This window comes from Chelonia mydas, chromosome 4, assembly GCF_015237465.2.
Source record: "Chelonia mydas isolate rCheMyd1 chromosome 4, rCheMyd1.pri.v2, whole genome shotgun sequence".
NCBI classification, from domain to species: Eukaryota; Metazoa; Chordata; order Testudines; family Cheloniidae; genus Chelonia; species Chelonia mydas.
In genome coordinates this window covers 58,905,761-58,926,795 of record NC_057852.1, presented here as the reverse complement: position 1 = coordinate 58,926,795, position 21,035 = coordinate 58,905,761, and the positions used below count along the sequence as shown (strand labels likewise).

General features: G+C 44.4%; 1 protein-coding gene and 1 long non-coding RNA gene across 8 annotated transcripts in view; one reads left to right on the top strand and one right to left on the bottom strand.

Annotated features, from left to right (window-relative positions):
- The window catches only part of FHIP1A (FHF complex subunit HOOK interacting protein 1A), a 134,507-nt gene extending 125,808 nt beyond the window's left edge, over positions 1-8,699 (bottom strand). For 5 of the 7 annotated variants that reach the window (XM_043545810.1, XM_043545811.1, XM_037897386.2 and 2 more), the window contains exon 1: positions 8,203-8,334. The gene's annotated coding sequence lies outside the window, so the exon portion shown is untranslated. Of the gene's footprint in view, positions 1-8,202; positions 8,335-8,587 lie in introns of those variants that run through there. The other 2 variants (XM_043545808.1, XM_043545809.1) reach the window with 2 other exon arrangements.
- LOC114018450 lies at positions 8,226-17,961 on the top strand. Its single transcript, XR_003563784.3, has 3 exons — positions 8,226-8,355; positions 9,073-9,275; positions 17,080-17,961. It is a non-coding gene; the product is annotated as an uncharacterized LOC114018450 (long non-coding RNA).
- The last annotated feature ends 3,074 nt before the right edge of the window (positions 17,962-21,035 follow it).

Below are 21,035 nucleotides of genomic sequence, written 5' to 3'. Positions count from 1 at the left end.
GTCTGACCCTAATCAAGAGGAGAAGTTTAGGGAGGATATGTACCAGAAGTCCTCCAAGTTACAGCTACCTCAGACTGTGATACAAGGGCTTGGAGGGCCCTTCATAATGAGACTATGGAGAAAGACAGAGAATAGAGAGGTCTGTTGCTGGAGAACAGGCTGAGGGACTGGGAGGTGCAGTGGGAAATGCTCCAGGGCATAATGGGTTTGCTCAAGCACAAACCCAAGTGTTTCAGACCATGACTGACCTACAGGTCCAAAGAACCTAGACTCAGCAGCCTTTGCAGTCGTAGGAGAACTCCATGTTTGCTGCCTTCTACACCTGCTTCCACCCCACACACACACACATTACATGTGGCACCGCAATATACATTCTTACCCCTAGCACTCCATGCTGAGACACAAAAAGTGACATATACTAACCTGTAAAACCACAGATTGGTGTGTATGTATGTAGCTACAATGGATTGCACAGAGCTACAGTTTACAAACATGGACAAAAATGTTTATTGTTTACTTCCATTTCAATTTGGGATTGTAAACTGTGGTTCACCTTCAGTTTGTGTGTTTGCACCCTAATTTTGTTAACTGCTGATGTGCACACAATAAAGCTCTATATTTGTAAAGCCAGATTATGTCTATTAGTTCACACCAAGCATTGTAGAACAAACAGCAGCAGGAGGCAAAGAATCAGCCACATTTGTAAATGTACACCAAGCATTAGAGAATTCATAGAAACATGCAGAATATTATAGAATACACAAGACAAACTCTGTTTCATGAAAATCAACAGAGAACACTACTGTTGCTGTTAAAATGCTCCTTTAAAGCCTCCCTCAGTCACATAGCTCCATGGTTGGCTCTTCTAATAGCCCTTGTCCCTGGCTGTTCAGATTCAACAGACAAGAGCCAGTCAACCTCTCCCCTCCACTCTGGCAGCAGCGTTTCCCCATTCACTTCACAGATACTATGCAGGACACAACCAGCAGCTATAACCACTGGGATGTTTTTCCTTGATGAGATCCAATCTAGTCAGTTAACACAACTAGTAACCCCTCAATCTACCAAAAGCACATGCAACAGTTATTCTGTAGCTGCTGAGCCATTAGTTGAATCTTTCCAGCCAGCATATGACTTTGTGAGCCAGAGGAGCAAAGGGTAGGCTGAGTCCCACAGAATATCTCAGGGCATTTCAACATCTCCAATGTCAATGCACAAGTCGGAGAAGAGTGTCCCTGTTTGCAGCTTGTTTTAAAAGTCCTGTGTTTTTAAAGATGCAGTCATCATGTACCTTCCCAGCCCATATTAACATCAGTGAAGCATCCCTGGTGATCCACTAGCATTTGCATAATCATAGCAAAGTAGCCCTTTCTGTTGATGTACTCTGTGGCAAGGTGGGCCAGTGCCAAAATAGGGATATGCGTGCTGTCTGTCGCCCGACTGCAGTTTAGGAAACCCACTGCTACAAATCTATCCACTATATCCTGCATATAACCAAAAGTCACATTCCTGTGTAGCAGAAGATGACAATGGCTCCCAGTGTGGATTTTCCAACTCCAAAATGATTGCCTACTGACCAATAGGAATTTGGTGTTGCAAGTTTCCAGAGCGTGATCCCAACTTGCTTTTCCACTGTCAATGGAATGCTTTTCCACTCGTTTTGGTGTTTCTGCTCTGGAGGACTGGAGCACACTTGGCACACAAATCCAGGAATGTGGCCTTTTGCATCCAAAAGTTCTGCAGCCACTGCTAGTCATCCCCAACCTGCATTACGATGTGATTCCACGACCAATCAGCGCTAATTTCTCGGGCCCAAAATTGGTGCTCCACTGTGAGGAGCTGCTCCATGAATGCCAGGAGCAACCTGGCATTGTTTTTCACTGTGACCATCAGCATCACCCATCTCTGCATCACAATCCGAATTGTAGCAGTACACCCTCAGGATGTGCAAATAATGGAGAATAGTGCATCCTTGTATTAGCAATGCACAAGAGAATTGTGCTTAGGCTCTGCAATCTCCATACTTCTGTCACAAAGACGGCAGACATCGAAATGAGCCCCATGGGACAGTGGGGGTTTTAAAAAATGGCATCAAATTTATGAGATTTGGCGATTATTATGGGATGTGGAAAGTAGCATGTTGGGAACTTAACCCCTACCTTTCAGAAGTCTCTTGGTGACTCACTACTATCCCACGAAGCACTGCAAGTGTCCCAAAAGGCATGGCGCCACACTGCAGTGAGGGGCATAGTAGGATACCTCTGCAGGGTGTACCACACTTTCCATCAATGTCACACTGATGCATGCACAGTGCCAAAACAAGCAGCCAAGTCTGCACATGCCCAAACAATATACAAACTTCAGCGGCTGTATGGTGATTTAATTTGCATCGACTGAATTTTGTAGTGTAGACATAGCCTCATAAACTGAGCAAGTTTTATATGCTCACAATGAAACCTAGAACTAATAACTACAATATGTGAAACCAAACGAAATGTACACACTGGAGATAGGTCCAAAAATATAGCTCCATTTACAACAGTTATTCATTTTTAATACTTAAGTTGTTGCATCCTAATATAAAACTTAAAACTAACCAAAAAGTTTAGTTATTTTATTAGTTTCCGATGTTACTTTAGGGTACATACACTAGTTCTAGAACACTGAAATGCAACATTTCAGTTTAAATTTCAGATCCTGACCCATCTCTCACTACAGCCCTTCAAAAGTACAGCTAAAAACATGCAAGTTTGCTCTGAATTCATGCAAAACATGAAATTTTATATGCAGTCACTGGAACTTATCAGAGAATCAAAGCAGGTCCAGAGCCCATAGCAGTTAAAACATCAGCAGTCAGCCTAATTCTACCACTCCCACCATGGCTTGAATTTGAAGCTGGCTATGTTGTAGCCCAAGATAGAAGCCTGCATCTTATTGGGGCTTTTCAATCGCATTAATCTAATTGAGTTAACATGATTAAAAACATATACCACCTCTTGGTTATATCTGTACTAGAATTTTTACCTAGATATGCATGTATCCTGTGTGTCCTGGAACAAATGTTTGAGGAGTGTCCACTCTACACCAGCGGTTCTCAAACGTGACTGCAACGCGACCCCCTTCTGAAAACAAAAATTACTTCATGACCCCAGAAGGGGGGACCAAATCCTGAGCCTGCCTCAGTCCCGCCATCCCGGGACATTGTGCTGATTTGATTTCTAAGCTTGCACTCTGCCCTGCATGGATGCTGCTGGTGCAAACTAAAAAAGTACTTAGGTCACATTAACATAGTCCTCTTCAAACAGAACTACGTTTACACTGGGTTTGAACATGAACTAGGTAACTTTTAATTCACACCAACAGTGTCATACAGAGAAGTTAGAGCGCAACATTTTGGTTTACTCTGCAATTCACACCCCCACCACAGCAGAGTCAACCCCTGAGACAAAGGGTTATGAGGACAGTGTCCTGAGAAAAGGGTAATGAAAAACGAGCGTGTCCCAACTATACTGGGGCACTATCTTTGCTCTAAATGTGGGAACGGTATGCCAATGCTCACTTAGCACAGGGATGAGTTATGTTTGAGAGAGAATGCAAGAGCCATAATAAGGTTATCCCAGGATGAACACCAAGCCAAATGATTAGAGTTAAATATCACGTTAAATATCGGAGTATGCAACTCAAATAAGGGGTAGCCTATATTCCACACCACCACCAAGAGCTGAAAAAAGATTGTGCTATAAGACTTTCTGTGAGAGTGGCTGAGGTGGTGTTTGTAGTGTAATAGTACAAGATATTCAAAGGTAAGAGCAGCAATATTTGTATACATAAATCAAACATTTTAAGAGCTGTGTTATATATTGAAAAGACCTCAATACTTCTCGAGTGAATAGCTTCAAAAGTTTAGCTTCCAAGGGAACAAGAAGTCAGTAGACCTGAACAATTACAAATATGCACTCAGAGGCATAATTAGCCTTTCCTTTGAAAGGAAAAAGCAGATACAGAATTTTAAAATTCAAATTTGGTGTGACAGACTCCAACAAATCAATGTCAGAAGCTGTCTTCCCAGTTTCTGAGTTCTCAGTTATTAGACTGGAAGCCTATAGAAAGGCTTGATGCCATTTAAAAAAAAAGAAAACAAATACAACCCACAGTTTTATTTTTAATAATTTGTAATTTAGCCAGGACCAAGATACAGATGCAGTGAAATCCAAAGCAGAAAATTCAGAATGAAAATAGCAAACTCATAAAGGAAAAACTATAATCAGCTTCCAGAGTCAAAACAAATTATAAACTCCCTTCTTTTTTCCATCAATCTCTTTTGTTCAATAAATAGATTAAAAAAAATGTCAGTAGTAGAAAATGGTTGAGCAAATCTATCTAGAGAAAAACAACAGAGAAAGGCATCTTAGGGTTCTGGCAACTCTGCACTGCAACCATGTTCTCCACCACAGCAATGTATCAAAGGGATAGTTTCCCTTTGCAACCTCTTGTACTTTGAGAGACAGACTTCCAAACTTCAGGCTCTTTCACTTTCTTCTCCTCCAGCCTCTCTCTAACCTCTACATACATGAAGCCCAACTAGCAATGGACAAAGAACACAGTACATTACAGAATTAGTCCCAGAAATCAGTTCCAAGCAGCACACCCCTGCACCTGTGTACAACAGCCGTTCTGAAGTTTATGGGACATTGTGTAGACAAATGGAATAATCTGCACAAATCCAACTGCAGGATCAGAGCCTAAATCAGAAATTTTTTCACCTTCCAATCCATAATTTCTTCCTCACTTGTTTTTACAAGTTTTATTGTAGAAATTACATTAACATCACAAGATTATAATCCAAAATGAGCACAGAACTCTATCAAAATTGGCAGAAATACTGAACTGATGATCTAACAATATTGTTCTATTGCTTTGACTTGGCAAACCTGTCAACTGATCAACTATTATTTGACCACAGTCAAATCTCATCAAACATTTCAGCACGAATCTCCTGATGTACATAATGTCTTGATTGTATCATGTATATTTCCATTTTTCAGAACTTAATTTCACTGTGTTTTGCACTTTCAGAATTAAAATATGTAAATTAAGAAACTTGTTTTTTGTAAGTTGGTATAAATAAGGCTAAGCCTATTGGAAACCATAAAGTCTTATTCTTTTTTGTTACTGTACCAATAAATCAGTTCTTTAAGATATATGGACCATTTTTGACATTTGACAATATTTTAATCAATATTTGTCTGGTCATCTCACCAATTATTTATGGACCGGTCAAATGCCCAACCTTGTATATTACTAGTAGGTAAGAGACCTAATTTTGATTCTGTGTCTCTTATCTCCCCCCTCTCTCCAAAAGCTGGAAATACTGTAGAGGCATCATCCTTAAGTCCTCAGCAAGTGAGGCTCCAATCCTGCAAACAACTCCATGTGGGTGCATGAATCACTGAAGTTAAGTGGACACTGTGTGGACACAGAGGAATGGAGCACTGTGCAGGATCGGGGTCTTGCACTGTTCAACAGCAACCAACTAGGTAAAGAGCAGCACTGCCAGCTACTGAAGAAGTCCATTCTGGCTCAGCTGGGAGGAAGATGGCTACGATTTGGAAACTTAAAGGGGCACAATAAATTAGAAATCTAGTCTTTTGTAATTGTTCAAAGTAGTTTCAGGTACAAACATCTGCTCCCAAATTCCCCTATCTGTAGGGCCCTACCAAATTCTTGGCCATGAAAAACCATGAAATCTGGTCTCTCCCCATGAAATCTGGTCTTTTGTGTGCTTGTACCCTGTACTATACAGATTTCACGGGGGAGACCAGTGTTTCTCAAACTGGAGGTCCTGACTCAAAAGGGCATTGCATGGGGGTCACAAGGTTATTTTAGAGGGGTTGTAGTATTGCCATCCTTAGTTCTGCACTGTCTTCAGAGCTGGGTGGCTGGACAGCGGTGGCTGTTGGCTGGGCACCCAGTTCTGAAGGCAGCCCCCTGCCAGCAGCAGCGCAAAAGTAAGGATGGCAATACAATACCATGCCACCCTTACTTTTGCACTGCTGCCTTCAGAGCTGGGCAGCCAGAGGATGGCGGCTGCTAATTTAAGGCCCAGCTCTGCAGCAATCCAGTGCAGAAGTAAGGGTGGCAATTCCAGACCATTCCATCCTTACTTCTGTGCTGCTGCGAGCAGTGGCTCTGCTGCCTTCAGAGCTGGGCTCCCAACCAGCAGCTGCTGCTCTCCAGCTGCCCAGTTCTGAAGGCAGAGCCGCCACCAGCAGCTGCGCAGAAGTCAAGGTAGCAGTACCGCAACCCCACACACAATAACCTTGTGACCCCTCCCCCCAGAACTCCTTTTTGGGTTAGGACCCCTACAGTTACAACACCGTGAAATTTTCCGATTTAAGTAGCTGAAATCATGAAATTTACACTTTTAAAAATCCTATGACTGTGAAATTGACCAAAATGGATGGTGAATTTAGTAGGGCCCTACCTACTTGTTTTGGGGATTTACAGTCACGCTTACCTATTTTTAAGTGTTTTCCTGCTCTTTGTTGCTGGGTGAGAAATCCATGCAAATAAGGGAAACCAACCAATCATAAAGGTAAAACATGAAAAAGACTATAATGCTGCCAAATGCACAAAGTTATAGAAATCATAGCCATTGATCCTGGAAGCTCTTCCATACTGGCAGATCTTTGTGCCAATGCAGAGCCCCATTAAAGATAATGGGCCTCCACATGGGCACAACAATGTATATCTGTGGAGCATGTTGCAGGGCCAGGACCTTAGGTGTCACCTACAACAACGACTGACAGAAGAAATGTCACACATTAGTATGATTTTTAACATGCTGTCAAACATTTTTGGCAGTGTTCCTTTAATAATAGGGCAACACAGGAAATACCTTATCAGGACAGACCAATCAACTGGTCCACATTCTCAGGCATTTTAGCTCTATAAATTATTGTACTCTATGGTTCAGTCTGGGAAGAGGTGAGGATTGTAAGCCACAAAAAGAAATGTGGAAACAGCCTGCTATGGGATGTGAACTTACTTAGCAAAAACAAAACAAAAAAACTGTATTACAACATAAACAACAAACAGAAAACAGCTCCCAAAGGGAGAAAACTGATTAACCTACGCAATAATCTCTTGTGTAATTTAACAAATAGTGGTATAAATGCTCCAGATGTATGAATTACATTTATACTGTGAAAGTAATCTTTGAAATAAATTAGTATTTTCTTTTATACAGTACTAGGTGTTTTGCAGAGGAATAGTCAGTACTCAGTGTCTCTGCTATCAGAGAAGTTTGTGGCTAAGGCTGTGCAAGTTACATTGCTAAAGCAGGCGGTTTGCATTAAAAGAGGGAAACCTTTCTTCCCTTCAAGCAAGAAGATAAAGGCGCTTAAGAGGGAATTATTTCCAATGACCTATATAATTTCATCAGTCCTCCGGCTGCTATTCGTAGAGGAGATCTAACTTCCTAATGAGATAGAGTCAACAGCACAGCCCTTCCTGGGGGAAGCTAGAGAGTCGGTCCAATCCATTGGGAAATGGGACAATGATGAGCACCGAGCTCTAACAAACAAAAGGCAGTAGAAAAGCGCCCTCATGTTTCACCAGCCTCAGCTCTGTCCCTGCCGCCGGCACCATGCACCCAAGTGGGGGCGGACTGAAGGAGGCCGGTTTTGTTCGGCAGGGCGGGGCTGGGCTGAGGCATCGCTCCTGTTGCCACACACAAGGTCAAAGCGGCGGCGCCGGCGCCGACCGTCCGCCCTCCCTCCGTGCTGCCAGCCGCAGCGCGTCCCACACGCCGCCCAGCAGCCACGGGCGCAGGTGACGAGCTCCCGAGCCCAAGTGCAGCGCGGGGCCGCGCTTTGGCTCCGGAGTTGCGCGTGCCATTTCCGCGCGCGCGGAGTAGTGCGCAGCGCCGCCTCCCTGCCCAGCTCGCGGGCGGCGGGGGATCTCGGCCAGCGCCCTGCCCCGGGGCCCATCCCCTGCAGACCCACCACCACACGCCTCGGGGCAACTCCGTCCCCGCGCGTCCCCCCTCTCAGCACCTGGCCCGCCCCGCCGCCCTGTGCCCGGGCCGTATCGGGCGCGGGGAGCCGCCCCAGGCCAGGGGAGCCCCGGAGAACAGCCCCCCCCCCCGACACACACACACACGTGGGCGCCGCTCGCCAAACGAGCGAGTAAAGCGCCTACCTGGCTGGGGCCCCCCTCTCCGCTGTGACCCGGGCCGGAGGAATCCCGGGAGCGGCTCGGCAGCCGCGGGAAGAAGGGGAGATGCAGGCGGCCGCCTCTGGCTCAGCTGGCGCCGCGGGAGGGGCAGGAGGAGGCAGCTCCCAAGAGCAGCAGGTAAATCCCTCCTGGTTGTTAAGCAATAATCCTCCGGCGCTGGGGAGGAGCCGGAGCAGGGGACAGGGCGCCGTCCTCTGCAGCCCCCGGGCTGTGTTTTGTTACCCCTGGGCGGTTACACCGGCACCTCCAACTCGGGGGGGCTCAGAGCCTTTCAATAGCCCCCACAGCAACTTGGGAACAACAATAAAGTTTGTGTAACTAGGAAGCCCGGGCCGATTGTGTGACTCACCTCGAGCCCCAGACTCCCAACGGCGGGAGGAGGAGCCGGGGCTGAGGTGGAAGCTGTCCTACCACAGCGTCCCCTGCTGCTGCGCCCCCTTCAGGCTGCCCTCGTGCAAGCGTGCCACTCCGCCGTAAAGGAACTGGGCGGGTGCCGTGCCTGCTCCAGGTGTTTACTAATTGCACGGGATCATTGAAACGCACAGGGGAAGTTGCTACTGAAAGTCTGTGGAGCTAGAAGGATGATGCTTCAAATTTCAAGTGTGACCCCGGGGGAATTCTTGTACGTTTCGATCATATTTCAGCGTATATCCATCCTACCCTACTTCTTTTTTCCATACCTTGGGGGTTTTTTTAATTGCATGTCAGAGCCTATCTTTCTCTTTGATTCGTCTGAGTAAATGAAAACCAAATATTGACCTCGATGTTGCATTAATTTTGCTGACAACTGTGGCTTCATAGATACAGAAATATTTATTGTATTATTGTCTGCAGCTCAACCCATTGTCTCAAGTATTCCAGGAGTGTAACTGAAAGCACATGCTTTATACAAGAGTGGAAACAAACGGTACATTACAGATGAACCCATAATCATCATACCCCACTTAAAATGATGCAACAATCCACAATATTTGTCAATAACGGAACACAGGAGATCTCATCCTGCAGCCAGAATTCCCAGGAGTAGTCTTATTCATGTGAGTAGTCTTGTGGTGGCTTCTGACAGTAAGGGCTTCAGGATAAGACCTGCTGATTAACAGGGTAATGAGGTTTCACTGTAATTGTAGGAAAGAACATATTTTTTGGGAGGAGGGAAATTAAGGCATAATAAATAGGTACGTATATTATAAATAATATCTACATTTGATAAGATGTGGGAAACAGGTAATTATTTGTACTGATACTGTTATGGTGGGAGTCACTAGATGACGTTGTTACACACAGTGCTACGAATGCTTTTTTCTTAGCCGGAGGAAGCTGTTCAGTCTTCGAATGTTTGTACTGTTAGTTGTGTGATGCTGTTTGTCTGTGGAGAGCTGTGGCAAGTAGCAATCAATGGTGTTTGCTCTCTACCTTAATATCTCTAACTAGATTCAGTTCTCAGTGCAGAGTTCACTGGAAACCAGACACTGGTGTTTTGACTGAAATTCCTGAAAGAGGGAGCCTATGTAATATTTGACAAGACCTCTAAAAACTAGTCTGTATATAAGCTAAAAAGTAGCACTAAGAAAATACCCAGACTCCATGTCACTGAGCTCTCTTCCAAGAGGCAACTAATGTGGCAGGCCTAGGACAAGTGCTAACACTCAGCAGATGGGTGACAATATTAATGACCATTATAAATCTGAAAGAGACATTATTCTTAGGTACTTATGTCTCAATGAGAGAGAGTTCCACTCCAAATACCTTAGTATAACAATGATAGACTACCTTCATGAGTAGTTGCCATATTTATTACACTTACTACATTTTTCCTTTAAAAAAAATAAGGCTGTATGAATTGGAACATCAGGATAGTGATCCCAAACCTGTGAATATGGCTTTACCATAGATCAAAATAGGAAGAGAAGATTAAGGTAAAAGCTCATTCAAATAAAAGTGCTATATAATTAAATACAAATAATAAATTCAGTAAATTCCACGTATATGGGAAGAGTCCTACCTAAAGAATCTATACAATGAAAGATTAATTTATTCATTTAGATTTATTGCACCTATCTGTAACTTCTAGATCCTTACAAAGTATTTTAAAACCACATATACTAAATCAGTATGTCAAAAAAATAGTTAAAAGGATCTCTCCAAAAGCCTTCTCCAGCCCTAAATAAAACAATTGCTCCAAAATTCCAGACCTCTAGAGAACATATACACCTGCAATGTATAAAAAATTTCCTTCAAGCAAATTTTCTCTGCCACTGCCATATCTACCCCAGTCAGACCGCCTAACCTGAAAAAGACGGGGAGCATGTCTTGAAGGTTCACCAAGTATAGGCTCAAATGAAACAAGGAAGGAAGCAAATTCCAGAGACCAGAACTCCTCACTAAGAATATCCTGCTCCTGTCTCCTTTTTACACTTGGACTGGGTATTAGTTCAAGCACATTGAATAATTGCAAATGTCCTGCTATCATCCAGAAAGAGACCCTCAAATAGGCCAGACCAGAGGTAGTGGAAGCAAAAGTGGATGGGAACCTGGGAGGCAGTGACCATGAGGTGGTTGAGTTCAGGATCCTGACAAAAGGAAGAAAGGAAAGCAGCAGAATACGGACCGTGGACTTCCGAAAAGCAGACTTTGACTCCCTAGGGAACTGATGGGCAGGATCCCCTGGGAGAATAACATGAGGGAGAAAGGAGTCCAGGAGAGCTGGCTATATTTTAAAGAATCCTTATTGAGGTTACAGGGACAAACCATCCTGATGTGTAGAAAGAATAGTAAATATGGCAGGTGACCAGCTTGGCTTAACAGTGAAATCCTTGCTGATCTTAAACACAAAAAAGAAGCTTACAAGAAGTGGAAGCTTGGACAAATGACCGCGGAGGAGTATAAAAATATTGCTCACGCATGCAGGAGTGAAATCAGGAAGGCCAAATCACAATTGGAGTTGCAGCTAGCTAGGGATGTTACGAGTAACAAGAAGGGTTTCTACAGGTATGTTAGCAACAAGAAGAAGGTCAAGGAAAGTGTGGGCCCCTTACTGAATGAGGGAGGCAACGTAGTGACAGAGGATGTGGAAAAAGCTAATGTACTCAATGCTTTTTTTTGCCTCTGTCTTCACGGAACAAGGTCAGCTCCCAGACTACTGCACTGGGCAGCACAGCATGGGGAGGAGGTGACCAGCCCTCTGTGGAGAAAGAAGTGGTTCGGGACTATTTAGAAAAGCTGGACGATGCGCTGCATCCGAGAGTGCTAAAGGAGTTGGCGGATGTGATTGCAGAGCCATTGGCCATTATCTTTGAAAACTTATGGCGATCGGGGGAAGTCCCGGACAGCTGGAAAAAGGCTAATGTAGTGCCCATTTTTAAAAAAGGGAAGAAGGAGGATCCTGGGAACTACAGGCCAATCAGCCTCATCTCAGTCCCTGGAAAAATCATGGAGCAGGTCCTCAAGGAATCAATTCTGAAGCACTTAGAGGAGAAGAAAGTGATCAGGAACAGTCAGCATGGATTCACCAAGGGCAAGTCATGCCTGACTAATCTAATTGCCTTCTATGACGAGATAACTGGCTCTGGATGAGGGGAAAGCAGTGGATGTGTTGTTCCTTGACTTTAGCAAAGCTTTTGACACGGTCTCCCACAGTATTCTTGTCAGCAAGTTAAAGAAGTATGGGCTGGATGAATGGACTATAAGGTGGATAGAAAGTTGGCTAGATTGTTGGGCTCAACGGGTAGTGATCAATGGCTCCATGTCTAGTTGGCAGCCGGTATCAAGTGGAGTGCCCCAAGGGTCGGTCCTGGGGCCGGTTTTGTTCAATATCTTCATAAATGATCTGGAGGATGGTGTGGATTGCACCCTCAGCAAGTTTGTAGATGACACTAAACTGGGAGAAGAGGTAGATACGCTGGAGGGTAGGGATAGGATACAGAGGGCCCTAGACAAATTAGAGGATTGGGCCAAAAGAAATCTGATGAGGTTCAACAAGGACAAGTGCAGAGTCCTGCACTTAGGACAGAAGAATCCCATGCACCGCTACAGACTAGGGACCGAATGGCTAGGCAGCAGTTCTGCAGAAAAGGACCTAGGGGTTACAGTGGACGAGAAGCTGGATATGAGTCAACAGTGTGCCCTTGTTGCCAAGAAGGCCAATGGCATTTTGGGATGTATAAGTAGGGGCATTTCCAGCAGATCGAGGGACGTGATCATTCCCCTCTGTTCGACATTGGTGAGGCCTTATCTGGAGTACTGTGTCCAATTTTGGGCACCATACTACAAGAAGGATGTGGAAAAATTGGAAGACATCCAGCGGAGGGCAACAAAAATGATTAGGGGACTGGAACACATGACTTATGAGGAGAGGCTGAGGGAACTGGGATTGTTTAGTCTGCGGAAGAGAAGAATGAGGGGGGATTTGATAGCTGCTTTCAACTGCCTGAAAGGGGGTTCCAAAGAGGATGGATCTAGACTGTTCTCAGTGGTAGCAGATGACAGAACAAGGAGTAATGGTCTCAAGTTGCAGTGGGGGTGGTTTAGGTTGGATATTAGGAAAAACTTTTTCACTAGGAGGGTGGTGAAACACTGGAATGCATTACCTAGGGAGGTGGTGGAATCTCCTTCTTTAGAGGTTTTTAAGGCCTGGCTTGACAAAGTCCTGGCTGGGATGATTTAGTTGGGGATTGGTCCTGCTTTGAGCAGGGGGTTGGACTAGATGACCTCCTGAGGTCCCTTCCAACCCTGATATTCTATGATTCAGGTCATCACAGGATAGAACCAGTAACTTCAACTACACCCCATAATGAACTGTCAGCCAGGGCATGTCACAATGCACAGGTGTAATATTTTGTATGAAACATCACTTCATAAACAGGCCTGTGATTTCTGTACTAGCTGCTATTTCCAGATGTTTTAAGGTATAGCCCCATTACAATAATCCAAGGAAGATTATTACAATAAGAGCCATATCTGAAAAAGACACAACCTCCTCCTAAGTGCAAATGATAAAATGTGCTCTTAGGAACAGCTGCCATCTGAGTAATCAGGAGCAGTCTGGGATCCAACAAAACCCCCAGGCTGTCGAACCTTTGAAACAGTGGGCATACCCTCTCAACCAAGGATGCTGATATCCCAGTTCTTCCATTTGCTTCTCCCATCCCTATAAGCATTTTTCCTATCATTCCTACACAGTAGAGGGAATCCCTGGGTGACTTAGGCCTGGTCTACAATACAAAGGTAGGCCTACATAAGCTGCCTTGCGTCAACCTAGTTGTACACGTGTCTACAGTGAAACTTGTCTTCCACCGATGTGAGCTCCCCATTACGCCAACATACCAATACCACTTCCCCAAGAACTACTGAGCCATGGTTGATGTATTGAGATTGACACAGTATGAACATAGACACTGCGTTATCGATGTCAACCCTAATAGTCCTCCAGCAGCTGTCCCACAATACCCAACACTGACCACTTTGGTCACAGTTGTGAACTCCACTGCCCAAGGGTCATGGAGACTGGAAGTTCCCCCTACCCCCCTTTAAGCCCTGCACGGTTTTGAAATGCCTTTTAGTGATTGTCCATTTTGGTGAGAACACCTAGCAGCTCTCCATTGTTGCATGCAACTTCCCAGCTGACCATGCCAGCTACATGCTTGGGCCTGTGGAGAGAAGAGGCTGTGCAGGCACAACCTCGGATCACCCACAGAAACATGGACATCTACAGTTAAATTGAATGGTGGATGCAGGAGAAGGAATCAGGGATCAGCAGCAGTGCCGCATGAAAGTGAAGGAACAGCAGCAGGCATATCAGAAGGCCAGGGAAGCCAACAGTTGATCCAGTGCCAAGCCACAGACCTGGCACTTTCACAAAAAGATGCATGCCGTACTTGGCGGAGACCCGACCACCACCTCACATACCGCTATGGGCACCTCCAAGGAGCCCAAGTTACAGACTCCTGGTGTGAACAGCGAGGAGGAGAAGGATGGGGGATGTGAGCCGGGGTCCAACTATGCCCTGAGCTGTTTGAGACTCCACCATAGTCCAGTCAGTCAAGCACGGGCAAACCCGATGCAGGGGAAGGAATCTTGGGTATGTATGTAAGTTTATTCCCGATTAAAGTGACGGTGTCCCCAACTTAGCAGGACACAGCTATTGACTTTTCATTAATTTATTCATACTACAAGAGATACAACAAAGAAAGGTAGAATCATCTGCTTTTCATTCCCCTGTAGAGTTTGGGGGGCGGGGGGTTAGGTGGGAAGGGAATATAGACTAGTTTGTTCATGTACACAGGGATGTTTATGTACACAGGGCTCAAGAGCAAACTATCCCACTGTGTAGGAAAGATAGGAAGTATGGCAAGAGACCACCCTGGCTTAACCAGGAGATCTTCAGTGATGTAAAATTCAAAAAACAGTCCTACAAAAAGTGGAAACTCTATCAAATTACAAAGGATGAATATAAACAAATAACAAAAGTATGTAGGGAAAAAATTAGAAAAACCAAGGCACAAAACGAAATCAAACTAGCTAGGGACATAAAAGGAAACAAGAAAACATTCTACAAATACACTAGAAACAAGAGGAAGACCAAGGACAGAGTAGGTCCATTACTCAAGAGGGGGGAAAGACAACAACAGAAAATGTGGAAATGGCAGAGGTGCTTAATGACTACTTTGTTTCAGTTTTACCAAGAAGGTTGGTGGTGATTGGACATCTAACATAGTGAATGCCAGTGAAAATGAGGTAGGATCAGAGTCTAAAATAGGGAAAGAACAAGTCAAAAATTACTTAGACAAGTTAGATGTCTTCAACTCACCAGGGCCTGATGAAATGCATCCTAGAATACTCAAAGAGCTAACTGAGGAGATATCTGAGCCGTTAGCAATTATCTTTAAAAAGTCATGGAAGATGGGAGACATTCCAGAAGACTGGAAAAGGGAAAATATAGTGCCCATCTATAAAAAGGGAAATAAAGACAACCCGGGGAATTACAGACTAGTCAGCTTAACTTCTGTACCTGGAAAGATAATGGAGCAAATAATTAAGCAAGCAATTTGCAGACACCTAGAAGATAATAAGGTGATAAATTACAGTCAGCATGGATTTGTCAGGAACAAATCATGTCAAACCAACCTGATAGCTTTCTTTGACAGGGTAACAAACCTTGTGGATGGGGGAAAGTGGTAGATGTGATATATCTTGACTTTAGTAAGGCTTTTGATACTGTCTCGCATGACCTTTTCATAAACTAGGGAGATCCAACCTAGATGGAGCTACTACAAGGTGGGTGCATAACTGGTTGGAAAATCATTCCCAGAGAGTAGTTATCAGTGGTTCACAATCATGCTGGAAGGGCATAACAAGTGGGGTCCCACAGTGATCGGTTCTGGCTCTGGTTCTGTTCAATATCTTCATCAATGATTTAGATAATGGCATAAAGAGTACACTTATAAAGTTCGTGGATGATACCACGCTGGGAGGGGTTGCAAGTGCTTTGAAGGATTTGATTAAAATTCAAAATGATCTGGACAAACTGGAGAAATGGTCTGAAGTAAATAAGATGAAATTCAATAAGGACAAATGCAAAGTACTCCACTTACGAAGGAACAATCAGTTGCACACAAACAAAATGGGAAATGACTGCCTAGGAAGGAGTACTGCGGAAAGGGATCTGGGTGTCATAGTGGATCACGAGCTAAATATGAGTCAACAGTGTAACGCTGTTGCAAAAAAAAAAAAAGCAAACATCATTCTGGGATGTAGTAGCAGGAGTATTGTAAGCAAGACATGAGAAGTAATTCTTCCGCTCTACTCCGTGCTGATTAGGCCTCAACTGGAGTATTGTGTCCAGTTCTGGGCACCACATTTTAGGAAAGATGTGGACAAATTGGAGAAAGTCCAGAGAAGAGCAACAAAAATGATTAAAGGTCTAGAAAACATGACCTATGAGGGAAGATTGAAAAAAAAATTGGGTTTGTTGAGTCTGGAGAGGAGAAGACTGAGAGGGGACATAAGTTTTCAAGTACATAAAAGGTTGTTACAAGGAGGAGGGAGAAGAATTGTTCTTCTTAACCTCTGAGGATAGGACAAGAAGCAATGGGTTTAAATTACAGCAAGGGCGGTTTAGGTTGGACATTAGGAAAAACTTCCTAACTGTCAGGATGGTTAAGCACTGGAATAAATTGCTTAGGGAGGTTGTGGAATCTCCATCATTGGAGATTTTTAAGAGTAGATTGGACAAACACCTGTCAGGGATGGTCTAGATAATACTTAGTCCTGCCTTGAGAGCATGGGACTGGACTAGATGACCTCTCGAGGTGCCTTCCAGTTCTATGGTTCTGTGATTCTATGATCTCAATGAAACTTTCATGGAAGTACTCTGCAATCCTTTCCCAAAGGTTTATAGGGATGGCAGACTTATTTCTTCCTTTATGGTAGGACACTTTCCAACTCCAATAAGCAATAACTTTGGCAGGTACCATTGCAGTAAACAAGCTAGTGGCATATGGGCAACTTTAGGACGCCAGCAACAGCTGTGTCCTGTGTGCCTTTGTTATCCTCAGAAGAGAGATATCCACTAAAATCACCACCATCTGTTGAAAATGGTGCCAATATTCAGTTTCATTGCCTTATACTCATGGTTTCATGCAACTGAGCATTTCTCTCCTCATTTCTCTTGCCCCTGGCAAGCCATACTCACCGTGGCTGGTGCTGTGAGTGGCACTCGGAAGCACAAGTGTCAATGTCCTGTTTAAAACTTTAGGGGAGCAAGGGAAGGGAGCTGTAAATCTTGACTTTCATTTTTTGTTGTGACTATACTGACAATGGTAACTCTGTGTGTTTTATCTGTAGCTGCTGCCATTCAGGCCATGAGGGGTTCCCCCTCCACACCCATGGAATGCCTGAGCCAGATAAAGAAGAGAAATAAGATATTTAGGATGACATGTTCAGCAAGATCCTGCAAGCCAGTGCTGTATCAGACCCTGAACAGAGGGCCTGGAGAAAGGCCCAGATGTCAGAGAGCGAGATGCACCAGGATATAATAGGGTTTCTCCGGCAGCAAACACAGATGCTGCAGACTCCTGTGGACCTACAGGGTCAATAATCCTGGACTCACCTACCTTTTGTGAACTCCAGTACATGGAGAATTCCAGTATAGCACACTCCACTCCCCATAAATGCTGCTCAACATGCCACAGAGTATCAAGGATCATGTCCCTATCCCTACCAGTCCACACTGGGAGATATTAAGGACAACTACAGCTTCACCTATTAGAGCCATGGTAGCTGTATGTGTTGCTAAATTGGACATGATTTCATTCTTCAAGCTCTGTTCCATATATTTATTAAGGTTTTAACATGTTTTCTTTTTTAAGCTGCACAACATTTTTTGAAGTGTTTTCATTACCCAACAAAACCATCTTTTTTGGAAAATAATTCATCTTTATTAGTCCCCAACATATGCTGCAGAATGTGTGGTGGAAGTGAAAGCATCCACTTGTTATTGTACAATATGACACAGCTCATAGGATCAGTGACAAACACAGTGTAATAATTATAAATGTACAGGGAGCCCCACAAAAATAATAGGAGCAGTGACCGTATTATATCCATAAATGTGCACCAAGCACCACACACTTCCTAACAGACCCCCAAGCTTCAGGGCCAGGTAGAGAACAGTACACCACGATGCATTTCTGTGGATCACTGTTAAAGTGCTTTTTCAAAGCTGCCCTGAGCCCTAAAGCTCTGCTTCGAGCTCTTCTGATAGCTCTTGTGGCTGGCTGTTAAAACTCAGCAGATTGCTGCTCTACCTCCACCCCAGTAGCAACTTTCCTACTTTTGCTTCTCAGATATTATGCAGGACACAGCAGGCACCTCTAACCATTGGGATATTTTTCTCACGGAGATCCAGTCTTGTGAGTAAGGTACACCAGCACCCATTCAGTCTACCACTAGCACATTCAACTGTCATTCTGCAGCTACTGAGCCGGTAGCTGAATCTTTCTTTGGTGCTGTGACGGTGGCTGATGTATGGCTTCATGAGTAAGGGATAGTCTGAGTCCCCCAGGATCACTACTGGCATTTCAACATTGCTAATGGTAATCTGCTAGTTGGAAAAGAAACTCCTTGCTTGTAGCTTTCTAAACAGTCCTTTGTTCTTAAAGATATGAGTGTCATGTACCTTCTCTGACCAGCTAACAGTGATATCGGTGAAGCATCCCCAGTGATCCACTAGTGCTTGAATAACTAGAAAACTAGCACTTTCTGTGGATGTACTCTGTGGCAAGGTAGTGTGGTGCCAAAATAGGAATATGTATGCCAGCTATCGCTCCACTGCAGTTTGAGAACCATGTTGCTGGAAATCCATCTATTATACCCTGCGCATTGCTGAGTGTCACAGGCCTGCATAGCAGGAGGCTATTAATGGCCCTGCACAATTCCATGACAATGGCCTCTATGGTGGATTTTCCAACTCCAAAACGATTTCCAACTAACTGGTAGCAATCTGGTGTTGCAAGCGTCCACAGTGTGATTGCCATTCTCTTTGCCATTGTCAGTGCAGGTCTCATTCTGGTGTTCCTGGGCTGGAGGTGAGTGTGGCAGATCCAGGAATGTGGCCTTGTGCATCTGAAAGTTCTGCAGCTATTGCTCATCATCCCAGCCCTGCAGTATGATGTGACACCAGTCAGTTCTTGCTTCTTGGGTCAAGAAGTAGCACTGCACTGTTCACAGCTGTGAACACCAACAATCTTGAATTGGTTCTCTCTATGTCTAACAGCAGTCTGCCCTCCAGGAAATTGCCATATTCCCGGTGGCTCTACTTGCAGCTCTGCAAATACCAAAGGATTGGGCGTCCTGTGCTTGCAAAACTCATGACAGTAGTGCAGAGCTGTGCTGGCTCCATGCTTCTGTTAGAAATGGTGGACAGCAACAAGTCCCATGTTGGTTCGTGGGATTTTCAAAATAGGCATGAAAATTATGGGCTAGAGATGGCATTATAGGATGAAGAAAGTTGTGTGATGGAAACTTAACCCTGCAGTTCCAGTCACCTCTGTGTGACAAAGCATTGCCAAAACTTCCCAAAAGACAGCATCCTCGATGGTCGTAAGTTGTACACTGTGATTCCTATCGCACTGTGCATCAAAACAAATGGTCCTGGTGAGTATGTGCAGTGCTGATGCAAGGAGCCAAGTATGGATGTGCACAAGCAATATACTAACTGCAGTGGCTTTATGCCAACGTAACTTGCATAGGCAAAAGTTTGTAGGGTAAACAGCGTGTGATCCCCAGCATAAGGGGTGTGGCAGAATTCCTCTTCACTCCAGATATTCTTGGCTTCCTGAATGACCCTTTGGAGCTGTGGGCAGTTAAGTGTAAATTAGAGCAGTCTAAGGGCTGTTCTGTGTTACACTAGATATGTTCCCAACTAGTCTCTGACTCCAGGGGGCTGCAGAGGTGGCATACTGCCAACAGCAGCAATTTCCTGGAGGGCAGACTGCTCCATGCCCTTTTAAATCGCGGCCCTGGGGCAGCTACTTCTTTCCCCCGTCCTGCCCCAACCCCCTGTCAGTGGCCGGGGGGGCAAAAGGGACAGTGACATTAAAGCGCTGCTGCGTCGCTGCCCCTTTTGCCCCCCCCCCAATCGGCGGCCCTGCTGGGTCATCGCTGCCCCTTTTGGACCTCCCATTGGCGGCCCTGCTGGTAGGGACCATTGACAGAAGGAAGGCAGGACGCACACCATCGACAGAAGGAAGGCAGTGTGGACATCAGCCCCCACGAAAGCTTATGCCCAAATAAATGTGTTAGTCTCTAAAGTGCCACAAGGACTCCTCATTGTTTTCACAGTAGAGCATGTTTCTAGAGCACATATTATATAACTTTTGCATGGTGTAGGAGGCTTCCCTTTCTCCTCTACAGATACTTTATCTTTTCCTTTCCTCTGCATGTTTTGAATAGACACATAGTTGAGGCCCAGCCTTGTGCTTTAAATCCTTCAAATTGTGCGTGAGAGAAGTAGACACATGATCGTTCTTTGCCTTAAAAACAAAATCCCTCTATGGGCTTATATATCAGTGTTCAGTTTCACTTTGAGGGTAGGAGATTCTCATGCCTCTGGTGGATTTTTGTCCTCTCTTTGGGTACTTCTAAACCATTCCTGCCAGGAAAGATTTTTCTCTGGCCCATATAGATGCTTAATAGTAAGTTGTTTGCCTTAAAAATACACTAAAGGGATGCTTTTAAATACTTTTCCTATGGAGAAAATATCAAAAAACCCTCTCTAAGGGCTCAGTCCTTCTCTTCAAATTACAAATTGCTCTAACGGCCAGTGGGAGTTTTGTCTAAGAACTATAGAATACGGTTTTTAATGTAAATTTGATTGGCAGTGTCACTTTTCTTTCTTAGTTATGGTTGGCATTTTATTTAAATGGATACATGCCTGAGCCCCTACTCCATGCCCTCCAGCATGCACATGTGATACATTGGGTTTGCACTGAATACATGTCCAAGTTCCTTATCCCAGCCCTCTATGAAATCCTCTTCGACAAACTCGATTTATCGCGGAATTGTCTCTGATTTCAAAAACTAAATATTGGCAAGTCTGTCAGTATGGAAACCATCAGAAAACCAAGAAGTGTTCGTGTTAAATGCCAACTATAATACATGCCTCCACAGAAAAGACAAAAGTTTACTCCAGGCTGGTTACAATGAGACACTACTCCAGTTTGTCTGGGGGGAGTTTCTCACTGATAGTTGTACAGCATGCTCCCTGCTCTGATAACATCCATCTACTTCAGCAATAATCT